The 27,333-nt window shown below is 44.0% G+C and overlaps 8 non-coding genes across 8 annotated transcripts; all 8 read left to right on the top strand.

Moving 5' to 3' along the window:
* The first annotated feature begins 3,798 nt into the window (after positions 1-3,798).
* TRNAK-CUU (transfer RNA lysine (anticodon CUU)) lies at positions 3,799-3,871 on the top strand. Its single transcript has one exon. It is a non-coding gene; the product is annotated as a tRNA-Lys (tRNA).
* Positions 3,872-3,974: 103 nt separating this feature from the next.
* On the top strand, positions 3,975-4,047 carry TRNAK-CUU (transfer RNA lysine (anticodon CUU)). Its single transcript has one exon. It is a non-coding gene; the product is annotated as a tRNA-Lys (tRNA).
* Positions 4,048-5,769: 1,722 nt separating this feature from the next.
* Positions 5,770-5,842, top strand: TRNAK-CUU (transfer RNA lysine (anticodon CUU)). The gene has a single exon. It is a non-coding gene; the product is annotated as a tRNA-Lys (tRNA).
* A 103-nt stretch (positions 5,843-5,945) lies between these two features.
* Positions 5,946-6,018, top strand: TRNAK-CUU (transfer RNA lysine (anticodon CUU)). Its single transcript has one exon. It is a non-coding gene; the product is annotated as a tRNA-Lys (tRNA).
* A 1,030-nt stretch (positions 6,019-7,048) lies between these two features.
* Positions 7,049-7,121, top strand: TRNAK-CUU (transfer RNA lysine (anticodon CUU)). The gene has a single exon. It is a non-coding gene; the product is annotated as a tRNA-Lys (tRNA).
* Positions 7,122-7,224: 103 nt separating this feature from the next.
* Positions 7,225-7,297, top strand: TRNAK-CUU (transfer RNA lysine (anticodon CUU)). Its single transcript has one exon. It is a non-coding gene; the product is annotated as a tRNA-Lys (tRNA).
* A 279-nt stretch (positions 7,298-7,576) lies between these two features.
* TRNAK-CUU (transfer RNA lysine (anticodon CUU)) lies at positions 7,577-7,649 on the top strand. The gene has a single exon. It is a non-coding gene; the product is annotated as a tRNA-Lys (tRNA).
* Positions 7,650-8,429: 780 nt separating this feature from the next.
* Positions 8,430-8,502, top strand: TRNAK-CUU (transfer RNA lysine (anticodon CUU)). The gene has a single exon. It is a non-coding gene; the product is annotated as a tRNA-Lys (tRNA).
* The last annotated feature ends 18,831 nt before the right edge of the window (positions 8,503-27,333 follow it).

The raw sequence follows: 27,333 nt of genomic DNA, 5'->3' as shown, positions 1-27,333 counted from the left end.
ACCTGTACCCTGTACCCTGGGGCGGGGCCAATCGTTAGTGTGCCTGCACGGAGTTACTGGAAAACAGTAACTCCTGTGAGTCACACTGACTGATCCGAAGATTCGGATCATGAATCAGATCATTTCAGTGAACGAATCGAAATGATCCGATTCACTTTAATGATCCGAACTTCCCATCACTACTTCACTGTACTGCAGTTTTACTGCAGTTATTTTTGTACGGAAGTACAAATGCAATAAAGCTGCAGTACATTGAAGTACAACTGTAGGTTTGCAATATAAAAAAAAAGTGCAGTAAATGTGCAGTACAGTGAAGTACAAATGCAGTAAAACTGCAGTAAATGTGCAGTAATACTGCAGTAAAAGTGCAGTATTGCAGTTTTTTCATGTCCAAAAAACTGCAGTATTACTTCAGAAAAACTGCAGTAATTTTTTGTAAGGGTAACAAAATAAACAAAGTTGTTCCATGACACACAGACTCAGGCAGTCTCTCTCACACACACACACACAGACTCAGGCAGTCTCTCTCTCTCTCACACACACACACACAGACTCAGGCAGTCTCTCACACACACGAAGTCAGGCAGTCTTTCACACACAAAGAGACTCAGGCAGTCTTACACAAACACACACACACAGAGTCAGGCAGTCTCTCTCCCACACAGAGACTCAGGCAGTCTCTCTCCCACACAGAGACTCAGACAGGGCCGGCCCAAGACATTGTGCTGCCTGAAATGCCCACCCCACCCCCCCCCCCCGGAAAAAAAATGACAGCAAAAACCAGCCCACATCCATTATGTTATATCATAATAGTTAAAACTAAAATTAAACTGCTGCGGGCTGCAGCATCCAAAAGCACTCCTGGGGCCAGGGGCGCACCTACAGTATTTCGCAAGAATATTTATTTCACAAATTTTTAACTGTATGTCAACTGGAAAAAAAAAATCTGGAAAAATGAATTATTCATTTAAATAAATAACATTTACTGAACAGATATGGTACAGCCTAATTCCCACCACTATACACTGAGCCAGACATTGACGGTAATGCAGCATAACCCCCTTTTACTATATACTAAGCCATACATTGACGTGGTAGGTCTCTGCCCCTACAACAGCCTGCCTGTGCCACCGCTGCCCCTTTAGCAGCCTAACTGTGCCACAACTGCCCATTTAGCAGCCTGCCTATACCACCGCTGGCCCTGAAGCAGTCTGTTGCTTCATTCACCCATTTACTCTCCCAAGCCCCCCTACCTCTCTTGCAAATTTCACTGGTCTGGGAGCCGGCCGAGCATCACCGGGGGCCCTGCAGACGTTTATGCGGGCTGATGCCCGCCTGACGCCCGCCTGAGGTGGGCCCACAGCTTACTGCTGTGGCGCCCATGCACTGTATGAGGGAACTCTATTCCCGCCCACGTTCCTGCTGAAAAGACTTTCCTCATACAGTGCAAGGGTGCCACAGCAGTAAGCTGCGAACCCGTGGCACACGGGACGGACCGCTCCCCCTTTAGGTACGCTACTGCTTGGGGCAAAGTGCCGCCTCTCCAAAAGTGCCGGCTGAGGCAATTGCCCCACTCTGCTCCATAGCAGGGCCAGCCTTGGACTCAGGCAGTCTCTCTCCCACACACACAAACAGACTCTTTGAACAATTTCAATTTGAACAATTTCAAGCTGTTTAGCAAATATATATATATATAAAGCAGTTAATCATAGCGTTCAATATAAGTCTGGGAAAAATATGCACTGGTGCTTTTTAGATAATTGATTTTGATTTGTATATGTGACAAATACTATTAATAAAACAGTTAAAGAGCTACTAAACATTTTCTTTTTAAAAATCTACTAACAAGGTGAAAACTGCATGTAAAATAATTTGACTCAAATTGGTATGATGCCTCTTTTGATATTTTATCAATTGCATTTGTCACATAAAAAAATCTCAATCAATAATCTAAAAAAGCACCAGTACATACCGAAATTACTATTAATTAAGGCTAACCACTATTATATTAAAAATAAATATTATATATTTATAATATATACAATTTATGAATTTAACATTAATAATAAATGTTTATTTTTTTAATAATAAAGAAATAAAGAAAAAAACAGTTATGTATTCATAGCCTGCTGTATTATATTACCATATTGATGCTCTAAATGGCAATAAAATCATCAGTGAGTAGCGATGGTGTATACTTAATCCTCACTTACAATACACAATACGACTGCAAAAGTATTACACATCTTTGTAAATTGCACTTTGTATGTTTTCACTGTGTTAAATCCATATTTGCTAATACAAGAGTCCAGGGAAGGACTGTGGCTTAAAATTAACCCTGGCCCCTTCAGACCAAAGACGGATAAGTGATATACATGCGCTACCATACACTTTTACAGTATGTGTGACTAAAGGAAGAGAACTCCCGCTCGAATTACAAGACATATATATGGGAGGTGTCTAGCAATGGAAGTGTCCATCTTTGCCTACTCCTAGTCTCAATCAGTTAAACATACCTGAACAAAATGGTGGTTGAGTACTCCACTGATTTCCTTGACACGTCAATTCTTCATGTCCTTCTAAACGATAGCCATTGTGACATATAAAACTTACCACAGTCTCAGAACACAACACAAAGTAACCATTTTCAATACTTCGCGGTAGACTGCATGACATACCTGTAATAAAATATCCGCATTTATTCAAATACTTCTTCTATATCTGACATTGCAACGACACTTTCATTATATTCTACATACATTTTTCTGTTATACTATTAAATTTAGGATTGATCCAGTTCAGAATGTTTTCCAAGATGCTAATTATTGTTTCATACGTTTATGAACTTTACTACTGCTTTGTTGCATCTACCAAGCGACCTTTCCTACAATTGGCAAGTTCCTAAATTACAGTAACCCAGATTCTATAGGACCATATGTGTGTAAGTGGATGATTATTTATTATCTACTAAATCGAGGATTTTTCCCTTCTTTGATAAAGCTTTTGACTTCTTTGTTGTATGTAAAATACAAGCTGGTGACCATCTCGAGTCCTGGCAATTTCTCTAAACTTTCCTAAGATAGCGCTGAGTGCAACAAGTGATAGTAGCCCCGATTTTGTGGGGAGCATGCAGGTATCACAGCCAGGCTAGCTCAGTCGGTAGAGCATGAGATTCTTAATCTCAGGGTCGTGGGTCCGGGCCCTACATTGGGCAATTTCTCTAAAAGTTCCTGAGATACTGCTGAGTGCAACAAGTGATAGTAGCCACGATTTTGTGGGGAGCATTCCAGTATCGCAGCCCAGCTAACTCAGTCAGTAAAGCATGAGACTCTTAATCTCAGTGTCGTGGTTTCGAGCCCCACGTTGGACGAAGATATCATTTTTATTTCAACCTTTGAAAATCACAGTTCACAGCCTACACCCGTATTCCTCCCAACACCGATAAGAGTGATAATATGAAAAAGCCAAAGGCGTTCAGCTTCAAATTAGGATGTATTTATACAGCATCCATTGAACTACTTATGAGCTTGGCAGGTGTCATGGGCAGATTTCATGCCAACTTTTTCTGATGTTTACTGGTGGGCCTAAGCTTAAACCTTCAGATGACAGAGCCTAGGGGAAATAATATGACAAAAGATTTTTCCCGTCTTTGATAAAGCTTTTGACTTCTTTCTTGTATGTCAAATGGAGCTGGTGACCATCTCGAGTCCTGGCAATTTCGCTAAACGTTCCTAAGATAGCGCTGAGTGCAACAAGTAATATTAGCCCCGATTCTGTGGGGTTAACGCAAATATCATAACCCGGCTAGCTCAGTTGGTAGAGCGTGAGACTCTTAATCTCAGGGTCGTGGGTTCAAGCCCCACATTGGGCGAATATGTGGTTTTTATGGCAATTTCTCTAAAAGTTCCTTACATACTGATGAGTGCAACAAGTGATAGCAGCCCCGATTTTGTGGGGGACATGCCAGTATCACAGCCTGGCTAGCTCAGTCGGTAGAGCATGAGACTCTTAATCTCAGGGTCGTGGGTTCGAGCCCCACGTTGGGCGAAGATGTGAATTTTATGGCAATTTCTCTAAAAGTTCCTGACATACTGATGAGTGCAACAAGTGATAGTAGCCCCAATTCGGTTGGGGGCATGCAAGCATCACAGCCCAGCTAGCTCAGTCGGTAGAGCATGAGACTCTTAATCTCAGGGTCCTGTGTTCAAGCCCCACGTTGGGCGATGATGTGATTTTTATGTCAATTTCTCTAAAAGTTCCTCACATACTGATGAGTGCAACAAGTGATAGTAGCATGAGACTCTTAATCTCAGGGTCGTGGATTCGAGCCCCACGTTGGGCGAAGATATCGTTTTTATTTCAACCTTTGAAAATCGCAGTTCACAGTCTACGCCCGTATTCCTCCCAACACCAATAAGACTGATAATATGAAAAAGCCAAAGGCGTTCAGCTTCAAATTAGGATGTATTTATACAGCATCCATTGCACTACTTACGAGCTTGGCAGGTGTCATAGGCAGATTTCATGCCAGCTTTTTCTGATGTTTACTGGTGGGCCTAAGCTTAAACCTTCAAATGACAGAGCCTAGGGGAAATAATATGACAAAAGATTTTTCCCTTCTTTGATAAAACGTTTGACTTCTTTCTTCTATGTCAAATGGAGCTGGTGACCATCTCGAGTCCTGGCAATTTCTCCAAACGTTCCTAAGAGCGCTGAGTGCAACAAGTGATAGTAGCCCCGAATCTGTGGGGCGCCTGCTGGTATCACAGCCCAGCTAGCTCGGTCGGTAGAGCATGAGACTCTTAATCTCAGTGTTGTGGGTTCAAGCGCCACGTTGGACAAAGATATCATTTTATTTCAACCTTTGAAAATCAAAGTTCACAGTCTACGCCCGTATTCCTCCCAACACCAATAAGACTGATAATATGAAAAAGCCAAAGGCGTTCAGCATCAAATTAGGATGCATTTATACAGCATTCATTGCACTACTTATGAGCTTGGCAGGTGTCATAGGCAGATTTCATGCCAGCTTTTTCTGATGTTTACTGGTGGGCCTAAGCTTAAACCTTCAGATGACAGAGCCTAGGGGAAATAATATGACAAAAGATTTTTCCCTTCTTTGATAAAGCTTTTGACTTCTTTCTTCTATGTCAAATGGAGCTGGTGACCATCTCGAGTCCTGGCAATTTCTCTAAACGTTCCTAAGATAGCGCTAAGTGCAACAAGTGATAGTAGCCCCGATTTTGTGGGGGACTTGCCGTTATCACATCCCGGCTATCTCAGTCGGTAGAGCATGAGACTCTTAATCTCAGGGTCGTGGGTTCAAGCCCCACGTTGGGCGAGGATATCATCTTTATTTCAGCCTTTGAAAATCGCAGTTCACAGGCTATGCCTGTATTCCTTCCAACACTAAAAAAACTGATAATATGAAAAAGCCAAAGGCATTCAGCTTCAAATTAGGATGTATTTATACAGCATCCATCGCACTACTTATGAGCTTGGCAGGTGTCATAGGCAGATTTCATGCCAGCTTTTTCTGATGTTTAGTGGTGGGCCTAAGCTTAAACCTTCAGATGACAGAGCCTAGGGGAAATAATATGACAAAAGATTTTTCCCTTCTTTGATAACGCTTTTGACTTCTTTCTTCTATGTCAAATGGAGCTGGTGACCATCTCGAGTCCTGGCAATTTCTCTAAACGTTCCTAAAATCGCGCTGAGTGCAACAAGTGATAGTAGCCCCGATTCTGTGGGATTAGCACAGATATCACAGCCCGGCTAGCTCAGTCGGTAGAGCATGAGACTCTTAATCCCAGGGTCGTGGGTTCGAGCCCCACGTTGGGCGAAGATGTGGTTTTTATGGCAATTTCTCTAAAAGTTCTTGACATACTGATGAGTGTAACAAGTGATAGTAGCCCCGATTCTGTGGGCAACATACCGGTGTCACATCCCGGCTAGCTCAGTCGGTAGAGCATGAGACTCTTAATCTCAGGGTCGTGGGTTCGAGCCCCACGTTGGGCGAAGATGTGGTTTTTATGGCAATTTCTCTAAAAGTTCCTGACATACTGATGAGTGCAACAAGTGATAGTAGCCCCGATTCTGTGGGCAACATGCAGGTATCACAGCCTTGCTAGCTCAGTTGGTAGAGCATGAGACTCTTAATATCAGGGTCGTGGGTTCAAGCCCCACGTTGGACGAGGATATCGTCTTTGCTTCAACCTTTGAAAATCGCAGTTCACAGGCTATGCCTGTATTCCTTTCAACACTAAAAAGACTGATAATATGAAAAAGCCAAAGGCGTTCAGCTTCAAATTAGGACGAATTTTTACAGCATCCATCGCACTACTTATGAGCTTGGCAGGTGTCATAGGCAGATTTAATGCCAGCTTTTTCTGATGTTTAGTGGTGGGCCTAAGCTTAAACCTTCAGATGACAGAGCCTAGGGGAAATAATATGACAAAAGATTTTTCCCTTCTTTGAGAAAGCTTTTGACTTCTTTCTTCTATGTCAAATGGAGCTGGTGACCATCTCGAGTCCTGGCAATTTCTCTAAACGTTCCTAAGAGCGCTGAGTGCAACAAGTGATAGTAGGCCCGATTTTGTGGGGAACATGCCGGTATCACGAAGATATCGTCTTTATTTCAAACTTTGAAAATCGCAGTTCCCAGTCTATGCCCGTATTCCTTCCAACACCAATAAGACTGATAATATGAAAAAGCCAAAGGCGTTCAGCTTTAAATTAGGATGTATTTATACAGCATCCATTGCACTACTTATGAGCTTGGCAGGTGTCATAGGCAAATTTCATGCCAGCTTTTTCTGATGTTTACTGGTGGGCCTAAGCTTAAACCTTCAGATGACAGATCCTAGGGGAAATAATATAACAAAAGGTTTTTCCCTTCTTTGATAAAGCTTTTGACTTCTTTCTTCTATGTCAAATGGAGCTGGTGACCATCTCGAGTCCTGGCAATTTCTCTAAACGTTCCTAAGATCGTGCTGAGTGCAACAAGTGATAGTAGCCCTGATTCTGTGGGATTAGCACAGATGTCACAGCCCGGCTAGCTCAGTCGGTAGAGCTTGAGACTCTTGATCTCAGGGTCGTGGGTTCGAGCCCCACGTTGGGCAAAGATGTGGTTTTTATGGCAATTTCTCTAAACGTTCCTAAAATCGCGCTGAGTGCAACAAGTGATAGTAGCCCCGATTCTGTGGGATATGCACAGATATCACAGCCCGGCTAGCTCAGTCGGTAGAGCATGAGACTCTTAATCTCAGGGTCGTGGGTTCGAGCCCCACGTTGGGCGAAGATGTGGTTTTTATGGCAATTTCTCTAAAAGTTCCTTACATACTGATGAGTGCAACAAGTGATAGTAGCCCCGATTCTGTGGGCAACATGCTGGTATCACAGCCCGGCTAGCTCAGTCGGTAGAGCATGAGACTCTTAATCTCAGGGTCGTGGGTTTGAGCCCCACGTTGGGTGAAGATGTGGTTTTTATGGCAATTTCTCTACAAATTCCTGACATACTGATGAGTGAAACAAGTGATAGTAGCCCCGATTCTGTGGGGAACATGCCGGTATCACAGCCCAGCTAGCTCAGTTGGTAGAGCATGAGACTCTTAATCTCAGGGTCGTGGGTTTGAGCCCCACGTTGGGTGAAGATGTGGTTTTTATGGCAATTTCTCTAAAAGTTCCTGACATACTGATGAGTGCAACAAGTGATAGTAGCCCCGATTCTGTGGGGAACATGCTGGTGTCACAGCCCGGCTAGCTCAGTCGGTAGAGCATAAGACTCTTAATCTCAGGGTCGTGGGTTCAATCCCCACATTGGGCAAGGATATCGTCTTTATTTCAGCCTTTGAAAATCGCAGCTCACAGGCTATGCCTGTATTCCTTCAAACACTAAAAAGACTGATAATATGAAAAAGCCAAAGGCGTTCAGCTTCAAATTAGGATGTATTTATACAGCATCCATTGCACTACTTATGAGCTTGGCAGGTGTCATAGGCAGATTTCATGCCATCTTTTTCGGATGTTTACTGGTGGGCCTAAGTTTAAACCTTCAGATGACAGAGCCTAGGGGAAATAATATGACAAAAGATTTTTCCCTTCTTTGATAAAGCTTTTGACTTCTTTCTTCTATGTCAAATGGAGCTGGTGACCATCTCGAGTCCTGGCAATTTCTCTAAACGTTCCTAAAATAGCGCTGAGTGCAACAAGTGATAGTAGCCCCGATTCTGTGGGGCCAGCGTAGATATCACAGCCCGGCTAGCTCAGTCGGTAGAGCATGAGAATCTTAATCTCAGGGTCGTGGGTTCGAGCCCCACGTTGGGTGCAGATGTGGTTTTTATGGCAATTTCTCTAAAAGTTCCTGACATACTGATTAGTGCAACAAGTGATAGTAGCCCCGATTCTGTGGGGAACATGCTGGTATCACAGCCCGGCTAGCTCAGTCGGTAGAGCATGAGACTCTTAATCTCAGGGTCATGGGTTCGAGCCCCATGTTGGGCGAAGATATCGTCTTTATGTCAATCCTTGAAAATCACAGCTCACAGTCTACGCCTGTATTCCTCCCAACACCAATAAGACTGATAATATGAAAAAGCCAAAGGCATTCAGCTTCAAATTAAGATGTATTTATACAGCATCCATTGCACTACTTATGAGCTTGGCAGGTGTCATAGGCAGATTTCATGCCAGCTTTTTCTGATGTTTACTGGTGGGCCTAAGCTTAAACCTTCAGATGACAGAGCCTAGAAGAAATAATGACAAAAGATTTTTCCCTTTTTTGATAAAGCTTTTGACTTCTTTCTTCTATGTCAAATGGAGCTGGTGACCATCTCGAGTACTGGCAATTTCTCTAAACGTTCCTAAGATAGCGCTGAGTGCAACTATTGATAGTAGCCCCGATTCTGTGGGGAGGCTGCAAGTATAACAACCTGGCTAGCTCAGTCGGTAGAGCATGAGACTCTTAATCTAAGGGTCGTGTTTTCGAGTCCCACGTTGGGCGAAGATATGGTTTTTATGTCAACCTTTGAAAATTGCAGTTCACAGCCTATGCCCGTATTCCTCCCAAAACCAATGAGTAATAATATGAAAAAGCCAAAGGCGTTCAGCTTCAAATAGGATGTATTTATACAGCATCCATTGAACTACTTATTAGCTTGGTGTCGTAGGCAGATTTCATGCTTATTTATCGTCCACTAAAAGCCCTCCTGCTTTTTCTGACGTTTACTGGTGGGCCTAAACTTAAACCTTCAGATGACAGAGCCTAGGGAAAATAAATACACTAGGCAACCTTTTTTTTTAACAGTAATGCCAAGAAATGAAAACTACTTTGTAGCATGTGAAATGGAGCCAGCGTCCACCCAGACACATAGCAATTTCCCTTCAGCCAGCAACAGCTACACAAGGGGGCCTTTAGCTATGCAAATTATGACAAGCTGGCCACTTGAATTGGCAAAGTGTAAGACTCTTATGTTTAGAGTCGTGGGTTTGATCCCCACATTCGGCAAAAACTAGGTTTTATGTTATTCTTTGAAAATTGCAGGGCTTTGTCCCACCACCAATAATACTGTATTTGCTCGATTATAAGACGAGGCTTTTTTCAGAGCAAATGCTCTGAAAAATACACGTCCTCTTATAATCAGGGTCATGTTATAATCAGACCGCAAATAGGTCTGACCATGAGACTAAGATCCATATCCCCCGCAACGCTGCAGGGGTCCAGGAGTCTCCTGTCTGGTAACCTTCCCCCCAAACTTACCGGTGCTTCTGACTTCCTGGTGTGTAGTCGGGGCAGTGGGTAGACGTCTACGCGATTCACGTAGGCAACTTCCGCTGCAGCTGGAAGGAGGTGCGGTTTGCAACGGGGGTTGTCTGCGTCCATCACTGCAGACATCCCCCGCTGCTAACGGCACCTCCTTACGGTTCCAGCGGAGGTTGCCTACGCGAATCGCGTAGACGTCTACCCGATGCCCCGACTACATACCAGGGTGTCAGAAGCACCGGTAAGTTTGAGGGAGGGTGTTAAATGGTTGCATAAGGAATTTCTGTAGGCAGAGTGCTCTATGGTAGTCTATGTAGTCAGGCTTTTTCTTTTTTTCCTAAATTAATATTCGATTTTGGGGGGTAGTCTTATAATCGAGCAAATACGCTAGTGCTCTATGATATGCCTTTTAACCCCCCTTAATGCCACTTTGTCTCCATATATATGTTTTAACCCCCTTTATGCCACTCTGCCTCCAGAAATGCCTTGTAACCCTCTATACGCCACTCTGCCTCCTGAAATGCCTTATACCTCCCTATATGCCACTCTGCCCCATGATATCCCTTTTAACCCCCTAAATGCCAGAGTGGGGTATAAGGCATTTCTGGAGGCAGAGTGGCACAGAGGGGGTTAAAAGGCATATTATGGGGCACAGTGGCATATGGGGGGTATAAGACATTTCCTAAATTAATATTCGATTTTGAGGGGTCGTCTTATAATCAAGCAAATATGGTAATAAAAAAGACTTGATAAGAAATCTATTTACAGTATAACACGTCAATTAAGCAGCCTCACTTACATCTAGTATCTTAGTGTACAGAAAATAACCAATACACAACAAAGTGGTAGTTTGGGTTAAAAATTGCACTTTATATTTCTTATAGCACTAAGACTTATAATCCTGCTTCACTTCATCTGTATTTGAAAATGTTAGCGCAGACAGTATTTTGTTTTTTGAAAATGTTAACACAGTTTATATAAATGTTGTACCATCCTACCTTTTTGGAAGTTCTCTTTCCAGGCTTGGAGATTGATGCCAGGTAAAATATCACAAGACGTTAAGTCATTTGGGTAGGTTCCCATTATAAAGACATCTGTCGGTATGTGTGTAAGGCCCGTGTTATCACAAATCACCTTTGAAAGTGAATGTTTCCCTAGCTCAGCTTTCTGGCTTTCTGTAAAAACCTTCTTATTTTCATACCAAAGCCTTTAAAAAACAGAAATGACACTTAATTATACAATATATATTAACATAGAAATATTTTTTACATATATGCATGGATACTTTATGTGAGAAATGTCTGAGAGAGGCTAACAGTTGAGGCAGGTTTGTAGTAGCAAACTGAAACTGATTAGACAAATCCCAGTTTTTCAACTGCTAGCATGCATTTATACTTGACTTGTATCAACTCGACTGTAAGTAAATTAAGGCCCAAGTTTATTGCAAGTTATAAATGCATGCTGCCACCGTTTTCCAAATCGCAAATATCACCTCAGGATTAGAGAAACTAAAACCAAGTGACAAGAGATCTGCCCCCACTTTCCCTAAACTTGCATATTGAAAGTGGAAGCCTAATAGTTTTCCATGGTGACTGTCTATGACCCTCTTACATTGAGTTTTTAATATAAAAATACCAATATTTAATTCTATCAGGTGGTAGGATACCATCTCTTGCGCCTCCTTCACACCTATCCTTTGCCTATTGGGAGGTGGCAATTAAAATATTATTTAACGCTTCATAGAGACATGTGCCCAATAATGTACAATAATTAGTGTAAACATGGTAATAAATAAGTTAATACAAATTGCAATTAATATTGTACAAGCTACACTCTTCCCAGACCACAATAACTAGACTTGCGCATTCGTCTTCGGGCGAACATGAAAACGAGCACGAAGAGGCCGTTTTTTTGTTCGTTCCGAAGACACGCCGAAGAGAATACAGTGCCGGCAAAACGTAGGAGAAGACGAAGACTCACAACCACGAAGAATCGAAGATTCTTCGTGATCGTCTTCGTTTTTGCCGCACAGCCGCCAAAATTTCAAACAGGAGTGAGCTGATCTCGTCTGTCCAATCAGCTCACTCTTGTGACGTCACGCTAAGGGTCTCGTCCAATGCCTGTGCTGCTGTTTTTTGAATTCTGAAGGCGCCTTTATAAGACCAGAGCTTGCCTGAGAGATCCATTCATTTTTCTCTGTGACTGCTTTGGCAACACTGCTGTGCTGCATCCGAGCGTTACAGAGAGAGATTGTTCTGTTCTGTGTGAGACTGGTAAGCCTTAGCCTGCCATTTCTCACAGTGTACATCATCCTCACTTCAGTGCTACTTAATATAATTAATAATAATAATTTGATTAATTTAATTTTTTTTATTTAATTTGTCATCAACTGTAGTGTAAGTGCTGTTGAGTTGACAGTGCACCCAGTGCCTCAGTGGCACTGGGGTGCCCTTGCCCTGGGCTGGCACTAGTGCCTATTGCCTGTCCTGCTTAAATAAATTAAATAGAATTTATAAATAATAATTTAATAGAATCTATAATTTAATAGTTCATTATTATATATATATATTTGTCAGTCATATATATATATATATTCTATAGTATACTAGTGTAGAGTGTACTGTAGACATTCATCTACTAGTGTCTAATTTAAAATCAGTAATATTAATTAATATAATTAATAATTGAATTCATTATAAAATTATATATATATTTGTCAGTTATAGTTAGTAATAGTATACTAGTGTAGAGTGTACTGTAGACATTCAAGACATCTACTAGTGTCTAATCTAAAATCAGTAATATCAATAATTCTATAATTCTTTCTTGTCTTAATAGTTAATTAAATTAGCTATAAATAAAAGTAATAATATTAAATAATTACTACTAGCGTATAGTTCAGCTAATCTTATTAGTACTGCTGCTGCAGCTCTATAGTTTGTGCTTTGTTTTAGCAACAGCAAGAGACCAAGTCAATTTTTCTTAATTAATCTTTCATTTTATTTCATTTGTTTTGCTCACCCCAGTCCATCAGTGAAGTGAACTTGTTGGGCTAGTGAGTGCAGCCGCATAAGTGCTGTGTTTTTTTTTGATCAGCAAGCAGTGTTTTGCAAAGATTTTCTCATTTATTTTACATTTTATTTCAATTTTATTAAAAGTACCCTTAGTGTTTTGCTCACCTCAGTCCATCAGTGAAGTGAACTTGTTGGGCTAGTGAGTGCAGCCAGCAGTGAAGCTAACTGTTTTGCTGTGACATTTTATTTTATTTCTAATTCTTTTCAAGAAAAATTGACTGTGACGAGCTGTACTAAGCAAAGCTTCAAGCTACTAGCTGTAGTACTAAAATAATTCTAATCTTCTTTAATCTTAATCTATAATATATTATAAATAATATATAACAATATAAATTCTAATTCATAATCTATAATATAAGTAATTCTAATTCTAACTTCTAATTCATAATCTATATTCTTCTATCTATAATACATAATATATAAGTAAATTATTTCTAATCTATTAATATTATATAACTTAATATTAATTAATAAATCATATACTGAATCTGATTTAACCTCACTTTAGCTTAGTGGGTTTGAGAGCGTCTGCCTAGAGGTAGACTTATAGTAAGGAAATATAGCTTTAGGCTAGCATAGTAGTAGGCTAAGCTCTTAGGCCCGTGTAAATTCAAATTAAAAATAAAATACTGCTAGTTATTAAATAGTTAATCTTGAGTTAATAATTTAAATAACTTTAGCACTTTGGCAGATTGCACACAGCACAGTGCAGTAGTGCATAGTTTTACTTTTTAAGCAGTAGCACTGAAGAGAACTTCCTCTAATTTTTTGTCTTTAATTCGTTTTTCCTTTTTTTTTATTTTTATTTTTTTTTATAGTTTTTTAAACACTACACTACACTACACACACAACACAAAATTTGAAATGGATCCTCCTTTTGGGACTAAGGAGGGACAAGCTCCATCTACCACCGCCACCACCAGCACCACCACCAGCACCACCACCAGTTCTAAGATGCAGCCTTTGCGTCAGTCTAGTCGGCCAAGTAGGCCAAGCTCTCGCTTATCATTTGGGGAAGCATTGCTTGAAGGATCATCAAGTAAAGGAAAGGCACCAAAAGCAGGCAGTAGTAGTGCGGCTAGGCCCACAAGCTCTATGGTTTTTTACGGAAAGCCTAAAGCACCAGAAGCACGTTCAAAGTTAAAGGGTAGCACAAGTAGTACCAGCCCAGTGACTAAAAAGAAGTGCCTTTTGCCCCAAGCAGCATCTTCCCCATCCACCAGCAGCATGCAAGGTACCAAGCAGAGCCAAATTAGCAGCAAGACTCAGAGGGGTCCCAAACCAAAGCGATCTCATTCCTTTGTAGGGAAAACCACCACCACCACCACCCCCACCTCTACCGCCTCTACCACCACTAGTGCTGCGCCTACTGTTCCCACTGGTACCGCCACGCCATGTCCTCCTAGTACCTCTAGCAAGCCACCAAGTCCTTACAAAATTTTTGTAAAGACAGTTAGAGAGAGGGCTACACATAGTGGAACTCCACCTAGCGAGGTAGCAGAGGAGCCTGAGACTGAGAGGCCAAGTGCAGAGTCTATTCTTCCTGCTCGCACTACTACTAGTCACGAGTCTCACGACGATATCAGTCTTAGCTCCAGCCTAGCAGGAATTCCATTCGATCTGGCTAATGAAGAGCTAGACTATGAGCCAGAGGAAGTAGAGGAGATGAGTGGTCAGGAATCAGATTCCTCAGGGAGCAGTGTCCAAATGACTAGTGCACAATTTTCCCCTGAGCCTCCACCTTCTCCGCTACGATCATCACCACCACCACCACCACCAGCAGCAGCAGCAAAACCTAGCAAATCTAAAGCAATTAGCAGTCTCACTATGGCCAGTACTGTTACCACCAGTCCCACCACCACTAGTTCTGCCTCTGTTCATCCACCCCGAGCAGTAGGAGCAGCACCCAAGGCACACTCCAAGGCTATGCGCGCCCCAATTTGGGAGCACTTTGAAAATGTTGAAGAAGGGCGCTATGGAAAGTGCAAACATTGTGGGAAGCTAATAAGCAGAGGGAAAGTGTCTGGCCATTTTACCAGTGCTAGCATGAAGCATCACCTCAGCACTCAACACAACGCTGTGCTATTGGGGAAAGATGCAGAGGGAAAACTTAGTGCAGGCAGCATAGCTGGTGGCCGTGGAAAAACCCCAACAGCTTCTTCTTCTGAGCCAATAGCAGCAGCAGCAGCAGCAGCAACTAGTGCTGGCAGCCAGAGACCAAGGCAGGTTGGAGCACTGCATGTCCAGCCCACCCTGGAACAATTTGTGGCATTCCAATCCAAAAGGTCAATGCCCAAACAGCAGGCCAATAAAGTAACGCGACTGATTGGTCAGTTCATTGCTGTTGGAGGGGCATCCTTCTCTATGATCGAAGGGGAGCCTTTCAAACAATTGATGGCGGCTGTGGCTCCACAATATACAGTTCCGTCACGTTCCACTTTCAGCAGGAACATTGTCCCCTCATTGTATCGGTCCTGTGTTGCAGCAGTGAAAGAGGAGCTTTCCAAGGCTGCTGGTCAGTCTGTTCATTTCACTACAGATTTGTGGAGTGCACCTAGCGGCCAGCATGCCTTTCTTTCTTTGACAGCACACTGGTGGCAGCCCGGTGTGTCTAAGGAAGCTGCTGCAGCAGGCTACCGATCTTTCCTTCTCCATGCAGAAGTGATGGATGAAAAGCACACTTCCCAAAATATTCTGCATGCGATGAGGAAAATGTTTAGCCTTTGGGTGGGAGCAGAGGCGGGCACCAATGTTGAAGTTGGTTTTGTGGTAACTGACGGAGGTGCCAATATGGTGAAAGCGCTGCGAGATGGTCATATTGTTGGTGTGCGCTGTGCAGCCCACATCATCCATCTTGTAGTGAAGGCAGCAATGTCAGAAGGAACTAATGTGGCAGCAGTAGTTCTGTCCCGCTGCAGAAAGATCGCTGGGCACTTTCACCATAGTGTTAAGGCTAGCCAACTTTTGAGGGAAGAGCAAGAGAGGTCAGGTCTTCCCGTACACTGCCTACGTCAGGATGTCAGTACACGGTGGAACTCCACGTTAGACATGCTCGAGAGGATTTTGGAGCAGCAGAGGGCAATCCATAATCTTGCCTCAGAGCACAATATTGGGATTACCTCTCCATTGAATAGGGAGGATTGGACAGTGATCGCCCAGCTAGTGGCAGTCCTTAAACCATTCAGGGATGCCACAGAAAATTAAAGCTCAAACACTGCCAGTCTGGCCCAGGTAATCCCAGTGTTCTCCCATCTAGGCAGCAAGATGGATGTGTTCCTTGGAAACCGTGAGGCTGTTCAAGGTGGCACTCTACATCCTGACATAGCAGCCATAGTCAGGAAGCTGAAGGATCTGCTAAAAGTACACCTTCGCAAACGAATGGAAGAGAGTCCCGAAATGATGCTAGCGTGCCTTTGCGATCCAAGAATTAAGGGAAAGCTAGCTTTGAAATTTAATGTTCTCAGTAGCTACCGGGAGCAATTGGTCAACAAGGTGCGTGACTGGCAGCGTAAAATGGGAATGCTGTCTGAGGAGGGAGAGGTGCAGGAGGAGGAAGAGATGATGTGGTCTGCTACTCCTAGCAGCAGCATCAGCAGCAGTGCCACAAGCAGCACAACACAGCTGAGTGGAGCAGCTGCGTTTTGGGAAGAGGCACTTGGGAGTATAGTTGGACCATCTGACAGAGCTAGCAGCAGAAAGGAGAGTAGTGCTGCTGAAATGGTCAAACTTTACCTCTGTGAAGTTCCTTCTGCGCCTAATGTTGATCCTCTTAGCTACTGGGATGAAAAGAAGAGTGTGTGGCCTGCACTCTCATGGGTTGCACAGCAGCTACTATCATGTCCGCCAACCACTGTTCAAAGTGAGCGCGTGTTTTCTATGACTGGAAACATACTGAGTCCACAGCGCTCATGCATGGCACCTCATCTGATGGAGCAGATTGCCTTCCTTAAATTCAATCTGCCCAAGTTGGGTTACCCAGCTCTTAGCTTGGAAAGTTAATTTTTTTTATCTGTAATGTTTAAGGTAGTTTCTCCCCCTGGTTGCACGTGTTTGCGGTGTGGCAACGTCTGCTACCTCCGCCGGTGTAGCCAATTTACGCTAGGGCCTAGTGTCTGAGTTCTGGAAGTCCGCTCCCAAACGCCATGGACTGACAGACTTTCATGCTTTGCCCTGGGGTGAAACAGGTGAGCGGGTCGTCAATTGCCCACTCATTCACCTTTTTCCTTTTCCAACGGTGCTGCTGGTGGTGGTGCCAACATCTTTTGCCAGTTCGCTTCCTGGCTGAAATCATGCCTCAAATGTCCCTAATGGAGAGGGTAGTTTCTCCCCCTGGTTGCACTTGCTGCGGTGTGGCAATGCCTGCTACCTCCGCCGGTGTAGCCAGCTTACGCTAGGGCGTTGTGTCTGAGTTCTGGAAGTCCGCTCCCAAACGCCAAGGACTGACAGTTTTTGGATGCTTTGCCCTGGGGTGAAACAGGCGGGTCGTCAATTGCCCACTCATTCGCCTTTTCCAATGCTGCTGCTGCTGGTGGTGGTGCCAGCGTCTCTTCTCTGCCAGTTCGCTTCCTGGTTAGTGTCATGCCTTAAATGTCCCTAATGGAGAGGGTAGTTTCTCCCCCCCTGGTTGCACTTGCTGCGGTGTGGCAACGCCTGCTACCTGTCAGGCACCACCAGGATTCAAACCTGCAACCCTGTGGATTCTGGGTTTATCACCTATCCACTACTCCACCAGGTGAATCTTGGACTGCAGTGTCCTTCTACCTCTCCTTGGACCATGCTGTTCCCTAATGCTCTTGAAACACCTGCCCCTCGTTTGGTCAATTAAGGCTTAATATAAACCAGGCATCAGCTTAGCCTCATTGCTAGAGCATTGTGTTCCTGGCCCTGTATACTGAGCTACTGCTTTGCTGCATTTGATCTGTCTCCTGTGTATGACTCTTGGCTACGTCAACGATCCAGTTTTGTGTACCAGACCCCGGCGTGTTCCAGACGTACCTACCTGTCCAGCTGCTTCCAAGCCTTGTGTCCTGCCTGAGGGCTTCCTAGCCGTCTGCCCTGCCAGTGGGCTTCCTAGCAATCTGCCCTGCCAGTGGGCTTCCTAGCCGTCTGCCCTGCCAGTGGGCTTCCTAGCCGTCTGCCCTGCCATTGGGCTTCCTAGCCGTCTGCCCTGCCCGTGGGCTTCCAGTTTCCTGCCTGTTTTTCTCCTGCTCTCTCTGAACACCTAAAGATGGCGCCTAATAGAAAATCTAAAGCTAAAGTAGCGCACAGCCCTGAACTGGACACATCAGCTGGCCTACATCCATGTTCTGAACCTGCCCCTGCATTGAGACTCCTACCTGATCCGGCACCGAGTGCCCTGACAGAATGCTCTAGCCATACTATGGAGTCCGCAGGGGCGCTATCAGCTTTAACCCTGTTAACCGAACAGATCATGCTAATGGCAAACTGCATAAAGGAGCAACACAATTTTTTTGTATTGATTTTCAAGGACTTCCAACTCCTAAAATCCATGATTATGTCCACAGTAAAACCTAGCCAAGACAAGCTTCCTAGATCTGCTTCCACCCCTGAATTGAGGTACGTGGCACAACCTTCTGCACCTGCTTTTGAAAAAACCACCCACGGCCCTGGACTATTCACTGAACAAATGCTAGCCCAGCAAAAGAACTTTAAATTACTCCTAAATGAGTTAAAAATGTTGAAGACTATGTTATTGCCTGTTTTGTGTCCCACACAGCAGCCTACACACAGGGTGGCCTCAGCTCCAGAGGGTTGTACCACTATTAAGGCCACTAAGCCCTCTGTGGTGGCAACCATGAACTCTCAGCTACAAGTTTGTCCCGTGCCCGCTTTGGCATCCGTCTCTACAAGGACCCGTATTTCCTGGCCCAGAGCACCCCTGTCTGTTGACGAGTGGACCCGAAGACGGGAGCAAAACCTTTGTTTCTATTGTGGGGAGCAGAATCATTATATTAGCTTTTGTCCTATTCGGCCCCCAAGAGCTCAGCCTAACCCTGAATGGAGGAATACATCTCCACAGGAATCGGATCCACGGAGAACACTCTTAGTCCCCAACCAGAAGGACTCCTCAGGTACCTGCATTACCAAGCTGCCTTCAAGTATGGACTGTGTCCATTCATCCTCTGTTCATCAGGACCTTGGGTCCTATACATCCCCAGTAGAGGATGCACCCTGTGTCAAGCATGGTCTACTAACTGGTACTGTTCTGACTTCGCCTCTACAACATGGTGTCCTCACTGCAACCCACAGTAAACCCAGCACAGCTATACAGCGAAATCCATCCACTCCTGTGACCTCAGCTTACGCAGAACCTCTTCAATTATCACCTGATCTCATGGTGGCCTCCAATGGGACCATCATACGGAGGAAAGACCAGGCTATTTTTGAGCAGGCCCTTTGTGCCCAGACACAAGGCCACAAAAAGAAACCACTCTGAAACAAGAGGCTGTCCAGAGGCCAGCCTTTAAGGGAGGGGTTATGTCAGGCACCACCAGGATTCAAACCTGCAACCCTGTGGATTCTGGGTTTATCACCTATCCACTACTCCACCAGGTGAATCTTGGACTGCAGTGTCCTTCTACCTCTCCTTGGACCATGCTGTTCCCTAATGCTCTTGAAACACCTGCCCCTCGTTTGGTCAATTAAGGCTTAATATAAACCAGGCATCAGCTTAGCCTCATTGCTAGAGCATTGTGTTCCTGGCCCTGTATACTGAGCTACTGCTTTGCTGCATTTGATCTGTCTCCTGTGTATGACTCTTGGCTACGTCAACGATCCAGTTTTGTGTACCAGACCCCGGCGTGTTCCAGACGTACCTACCTGTCCAGCTGCTTCCAAGCCTTGTGTCCTGCCTGAGGGCTTCCTAGCCGTCTGCCCTGCCAGTGGGCTTCCTAGCAATCTGCCCTGCCAGTGGGCTTCCTAGCCGTCTGCCCTGCCAGTGGGCTTCCTAGCCGTCTGCCCTGCCATTGGGCTTCCTAGCCGTCTGCCCTGCCCGTGGGCTTCCAGTTTCCTGCCTGTTTTTCTCCTGCTCTCTCTGAACACCTAAAGATGGCGCCTAATAGAAAATCTAAAGCTAAAGTAGCGCACAGCCCTGAACTGGACACATCAGCTGGCCTACATCCATGTTCTGAACCTGCCCCTGCATTGAGACTCCTACCTGATCCGGCACCGAGTGCCCTGACAGAATGCTCTAGCCATACTATGGAGTCCGCAGGGGCGCTATCAGCTTTAACCCTGTTAACCGAACAGATCATGCTAATGGCAAACTGCATAAAGGAGCAACACAATTTTTTTGTATTGATTTTCAAGGACTTCCAACTCCTAAAATCCATGATTATGTCCACAGTAAAACCTAGCCAAGACAAGCTTCCTAGATCTGCTTCCACCCCTGAATTGAGGTACGTGGCACAACCTTCTGCACCTGCTTTTGAAAAAACCACCCACGGCCCTGGACTATTCACTGAACAAATGCTAGCCCAGCAAAAGAACTTTAAATTACTCCTAAATGAGTTAAAAATGTTGAAGACTATGTTATTGCCTGTTTTGTGTCCCACACAGCAGCCTACACACAGGGTGGCCTCAGCTCCAGAGGGTTGTACCACTATTAAGGCCACTAAGCCCTCTGTGGTGGCAACCATGAACTCTCAGCTACAAGTTTGTCCCGTGCCCGCTTTGGCATCCGTCTCTACAAGGACCCGTATTTCCTGGCCCAGAGCACCCCTGTCTGTTGACGAGTGGACCCGAAGACGGGAGCAAAACCTTTGTTTCTATTGTGGGGAGCAGAATCATTATATTAGCTTTTGTCCTATTCGGCCCCCAAGAGCTCAGCCTAACCCTGAATGGAGGAATACATCTCCACAGGAATCGGATCCACGGAGAACACTCTTAGTCCCCAACCAGAAGGACTCCTCAGGTACCTGCATTACCAAGCTGCCTTCAAGTATGGACTGTGTCCATTCATCCTCTGTTCATCAGGACCTTGGGTCCTATACATCCCCAGTAGAGGATGCACCCTGTGTCAAGCATGGTCTACTAACTGGTACTGTTCTGACTTCGCCTCTACAACATGGTGTCCTCACTGCAACCCACAGTAAACCCAGCACAGCTATACAGCGAAATCCATCCACTCCTGTGACCTCAGCTTACGCAGAACCTCTTCAATTATCACCTGATCTCATGGTGGCCTCCAATGGGACCATCATACGGAGGAAAGACCAGGCTATTTTTGAGCAGGCCCTTTGTGCCCAGACACAAGGCCACAAAAAGAAACCACTCTGAAACAAGAGGCTGTCCAGAGGCCAGCCTTTAAGGGAGGGGTTATGTCAGGCACCACCAGGATTCAAACCTGCAACCCTGTGGATTCTGGGTTTATCACCTATCCACTACTCCACCAGGTGAATCTTGGACTGCAGTGTCCTTCTACCTCTCCTTGGACCATGCTGTTCCCTAATGCTCTTGAAACACCTGCCCCTCGTTTGGTCAATTAAGGCTTAATATAAACCAGGCATCAGCTTAGCCTCATTGCTAGAGCATTGTGTTCCTGGCCCTGTATACTGAGCTACTGCTTTGCTGCATTTGATCTGTCTCCTGTGTATGACTCTTGGCTACGTCAACGATCCAGTTTTGTGTACCAGACCCCGGCGTGTTCCAGACGTACCTACCTGTCCAGCTGCTTCCAAGCCTTGTGTCCTGCCTGAGGGCTTCCTAGCCGTCTGCCCTGCCAGTGGGCTTCCTAGCCGTCTGCCCTGCCAGTGGGCTTCCTAGCCGTCTGCCCTGCCAGTGGGCTTCCTAGCCGTCTGCCCTGCCAGTGGGCTTCCTAGCCGTCTGCCCTGCCATTGGGCTTCCTAGCCGTCTGCCCTGCCCGTGGGCTTCCAGTTTCCTGCCTGTTTTTCTCCTGCTCTCTCTGAACACCTAAAGATGGCGCCTAATAGAAAATCTAAAGCTAAAGTAGCGCACAGCCCTGAACTGGACACATCAGCTGGCCTACATCCATGTTCTGAACCTGCCCCTGCATTGAGACTCCTACCTGATCCGGCACCGAGTGCCCTGACACTACCTCCGCCAATGTAGCCAGCTTACGCTAGGGCCTAGTGTCTGAGCTCTGGAAGTCTGCTGCCAAACGTCTAGGACTGACAGTGTTTGGATGCTTTGCTCTGGGGTGGAACAGGTGAGCGGGTCGCCAATTGCCCACTCATTCGCCTTTCCCATTTTTCAATGCTGCTGCTGGTGGTGGTGGTGCCAGCATCTCTTCTCTGCCAGTTCGCTTCCTGGCTAGAGTCATGCCCAAAATGTCCCTAGTGGTAAGGGCAGTTTCTCCCCTCTGGCTGCGTCTGTTTGCGGTGTGGCAACGCCTGCTACCTCCGCCGGAGTGGCCAGCTTACGCTAGGGCCTTGTGTCTGAGCTCTGGAAGTCCGCTGCCAAACGTCTAGGACTGACAGTGTTTGGGTGCTTTGCCCTGGGGTGAAACAGGTGAGTGGGTCGCCAATTGCCCACTCATTCGCCTTTCCCAATTCTGCTGCTGCTGCTGGTGGTGGTGCCAGCGTCTCTTCGATGCCAGTTCGCTTCCTGGCTAGTGTCATGCCTCAAATGTCCCTAATGGTAAGGGCAGTTTCTCCCCCCTGGCTGCATCTGTTTGCGGTGTGGCAACGCCTGCTACCTCCGCCGGAGTGGCCAGCTTACGCTAGGGCCTTGTGTCTGAGCTCTGGAAGTCCGCTGCCAAACGTCTAGGACTGACAGTGTTTGGATGCTTTGCTCTGGGGTGAAACAGGTGAGTGGGTCGCCAATTGCCCACTCATTCGCCTTTCCCATTTCCTTTTCCATTTCATTATTTTCCTTCTGATACACAACCAACCAAACATAACACACACAATAACACAAATAACACAGTGACATAACACATAACACACATAACACATATAACACAGTGACAAGTGACAACACACATAACACACATAACACATACACGTACAATGCAAAAATCACAAGGACCTTTCCTCTTGTTATTTGTCCTGGCCTTCATTTCTACACTCACTAGCATTAACGCTATAACTCACACTTCATACTATAACATTTTTCCATCCACATACCTGCCAACAGACCCAACTTTTTCAGGGACAGTCCTGCTTTTTTCCAGTCCTGTCCCATCTAATTTAGCTAAACTAGGTATGCAAATACACGTTGGTAGTTATAGCTCGGTAGGTAGCACTAGTATAAACATTAAATAAATATAATAAAGTACTAAATAATAAATCTAACTTTAAAATACATTTAAATAAACCCCTAATTTTTTTTTAAAACCCATTAAAATGAAATTATTATTTAGACATAATACATCTTTAACCAAAGCAGTGCACTGCTACTAATCTTAAACATAACCGTACATTAACCCTAAGCTATTTTTTAGTTCTTGTCCAACATTTTTCCATCCGCATACCTGCCAACACACCCAAGATTTTGGTGGACAGTCCTGCTTTTTTCCAGTCCTGTCCAGTAAAAGTTGGGTTGTTGCAAAGTATGCCATTGTAAATAGGTAGCAAATGTTAGGCATGTATTACAAGTGGTCCAAAATCAATTTAAAAATGTAAAATAATCCCTATTCTTTTATTAAACATCTATGGATGTGTGATTGTGTATGATAAACGGAGGCCAAGTTCCTTGGAGCATTTGTCTCTAGGTCATTTTGTGTACAGTACACCTCAGTACGTGTGTGCAACTCTATTGGTCGTTTCGGCAGGGGGCTGGCCTGCCATCAACGAATGAAGTGCGTTCTGCAATTCACTAGTTGATGCCAGACCAGCCCCCTGCCGAAACGACCAATAGAGTTGCACACACGTTCCTTCACGGCAGCTGCTGCTGCTCCGATGTGTTGTTAACCCCGTATTAACCCCTGCAAGGCAACCGGGAAGGAAACGAAGATTAAACGAGCACGAAGAATGTCCGCGAATATTCGCCCGAAGAGAAGACAGGAACGGGCGAATATTCGCGGAATACGAAGGTTTTTTCCCCCCCGAAGACGAGCACGAAGACGAACACGAAGAGCCCCCTGGTGCCCAAGTCTAACAATAACGTGCAGTCAAGTTTTGTACAGACAATACTTGAGTCAAACCATAATTAAAGTGTTAATAAATTAGTTTAGTGCTAATGGACTGAAGTCCAAAAAGGTTGATACTGTTGTACTTGTGGAATTCAAACGTTTGTATGATAAATTATAATAACAAACAAATAAAAACAAAAAGAAACAAATAGTGCAGTATGTTTAAAAACAATTTAACCCGTAATACTTGGAAGCCCAAAATACTCTGAATGTAAAGACAGCTGGGCTTCCTAGAACACTTTCTCTACCGCCAGAGTCTCAAGAAAAGGAAGAAGCATACATAATAGTACAAACCAGGCATTTGACACGATTCCACAATAAAGGTTACTCTAAAAATTAACAGAAATAGGCTTAGGGGCAAATGTCTGTATTTGGATCAAAAATTGGCTGAAAGATAGAATGCAGAGAGTTGTTGTGAATGTATGTTTCTCAGACTGTACACAGGTATTAAGTGGAGTGCCTCAGGGGTCTGTCCTGGGTCCTCTTATTTTTAGTTTGTTTATGAATGATTCCCCAAGCTGCATTGAGAGCCATATCACAGGGTAATTCAGACTAATCTTGATGTTTCTTTTTTGCAGGAGGATTTAGACAGAGTTGGCGACTGGGTGTGCAAGTGGCAGATGAGGTTCAACATAGATAAATGCAAGGTTATGCCTTATGGTAAAAATAATAAAAATGCAACCTATACTATGAATGGAATATCCCTGGGGAAAACTACCAACAAGAAGGACTAAGGAATAATGATAGACAACAGACTTGGCAACAGTGTGGAATACGTGGAATAAGGGCCAATAAGGTTTTGGCATGCATAAAATGAGGTATTGATTCAGTATGCAGTACAATTCTGGGCACCGGTCCTTAAAAAGGTCATTATGGAACTAGAACAAGTGCAAAGCAGGCCTACAAAATTAATAAGGGGATTGTAAAATACCAGTTATGAAGAGTGACTAAAAAGTTAAAATTATATACACTGGAAAAACGACATCTTAGAGGGGATATGATAACAGTATACAAATATATTCAGGGCCAATATAAAGAGCTCTTCAGTGACCTGCTCATTAACAGGTATAGAATTCACTGCCAAGGGAGGTGGTGTTATCAAATACATTAGATACCTTAAAAAGGGGTGTGGCCATTTTTTTTTAGAAAGGCATGACATACAGGGCTATAAATGGAATTAATATTTCAGAGCTTCTTGATCCAAGGAGAAATCCGATTGCCTTTTGGAGTCAAGAGGGAATTTTTCCCCCTGATGGCAGAATTCGAAGAAGCTTAATTAGGGTTTTTTTTGCCTTTTGTTGGATCAAGAGTAAGAAGGTTAGGTAGAAGGGATGAACTTGATGGACTTAGGCCTTTTATAAACCTTATGTACCATGTAACTATATATCCACTGATATCATACAACACGTTTCGCTGACTTCTTCATCAGGTGTGTGTTTCTACTTCAAGCCTTTAGGTATTTATCCTACTCCCCTTTGAGCTTCCCTGTGCTTAGTTTTGGATCTCCTTGTTTTTTTTCAGGTAGCCTACCTATCTCTTTTTTAATTTTATCAGCCACCCCATGGGGGGCTCTAACACATACCTTTTGCAACAAATCCTTTTAATTCCTCAGCAAAAGGGACCCTGAAATAAGAATTAAAACCTTCATATAACAATTCTGCTGTTTCTTGTTCCGGATACTTAAGCATTAGACTTGTGCATTTGGATTTGTATGAATTGAAAACAAATTTCTAGAGTATATAGATGCCACTTTTTCAGTCTCTCTTCATAACTAACATCTTTTAATCCCTTTATTAATTTTGTAGCCCCCCTTTGCACCTTTTCTAGTTCCATAATGTCATTTGGAAGAACTGGTGCCCAGAATTGCATTGCATATTTAAGGTGAGGCATTGCCATTGACTTATAATGACTTATAAAGAGGCAAGATGATATCTTCCTCCCATAAATAAATAACCCATTTAATACATGCTAATATCTTATTGGTCTTTGCATCTGCTGACTGACATTGTGTACTGTTTGTAAGTCTGTTGTCTAAAATGATTCCGAAATCCTTCTCCTTAGTAGTTTTTTCCTCTCGGGAGATACCATCTAAAGAATAAGTTGCATTTGGTATAACTTTTTTCCATAATGCGGAACTTTACATTTGTCTGTATTGAACGTAATTTGCCACTTGCCTGCCTAGTTCCCACTCTGTCTGAATTCTCTTGCAGATAAGCAACATTAAGGTTACCCACTTGTGTTTCATCAGCAAACACTGAGCCATGACTCATGACTATTAATTTAACTCTCTTTAGGAATCAATTTCTAATTTTCCAACTTAGCTATTTTAATTGCCTTTTGCAGGCTTTGTTGGCATCATTGTACTCTATAAATGATGCTGCTGATCTCTAGCTTTTATGATATTTGAATGCCAATTTCTTGTTTTTTCATTCCTGTGTTATGCTACTGGTAAGCATACCTGGGAACTTCTTCTACCCGGAGCCTTCCCTTGCGGAACGCGGCCACCAGGACTGCCCACTGACATCAGCAGGAACGCCCCTGATGTCAGTGGGAAACACCCCCATTTAGAGGGCAAATGGGTGGGTAGCGTGTCAAGACCCCGCTCCCACGATCTGGAGGATTCGGGTGTTTACCCGGAGAAGCTGTGCTTTCCCCAGAGATTTGACGGTCAAACCCGGAAAGTCCCAGGTATGCTGGTAAGCCATATTGTTTTCAATTTGCATTTGTTTCCCAAAGGTATACATTGATGTGTGTAATTTTGTAATGTGTGCTTCAAAGTTTTCCACATATCTTCTCTGTTCTGTCAAGAAAACAATCCATACAAGTGTGTTCAATAGATGTCCTTAGCCTGTCAAAGTTTGCCCTTCTAAAATTAAGTGTCTTGGTGGAGTAGTTACCAATTTGATTTTTGAATTAATCTGAATTGAAACCATGTTATGGTGACAACTTCCCAAGTGTTCTCTTACTTGTAACTTTTAGATAAGCTTATCATTATTAGTTATTAATAGACCCAGACAGGCATCCATTCTGATTGGGGTCTCTACTAATTGTGACTTAAATTTGTCACTTAGCATGTTAAGAAACATGTTGCCCTTAGTGGAGCTAGATGTTCCAAAATTCCAATCCATATCTTCATAATTAAAATCTCTCATGATTAAAACTTGACCCAGATTTGCAGCCTTTCCAATTCACAATAAAAGCTTGTCCTCCCCATGAGTTCCAAGCTGAGGATATGGACACTCCACCAGAGAAACCTGATCATCAGACAATAACTTAGGCTGAAGTAGATTTAAAACATGTTTATTACTTAATAACACAAAGACACAAACATGGTTCCTGTGGTCCAACATCCTCCAACTCCTATGGCGTACTTTTCAAGGATACTC

This window comes from Sceloporus occidentalis, unplaced genomic scaffold (assembly GCF_023333645.1).
Source record: "Sceloporus occidentalis isolate IW3139 unplaced genomic scaffold, rSceOcc1.0.p SCAF_197, whole genome shotgun sequence".
NCBI classification, from domain to species: Eukaryota; Metazoa; Chordata; class Lepidosauria; order Squamata; family Phrynosomatidae; genus Sceloporus; species Sceloporus occidentalis.
This window is presented reverse-complemented; position numbering and strand designations above follow the sequence as displayed.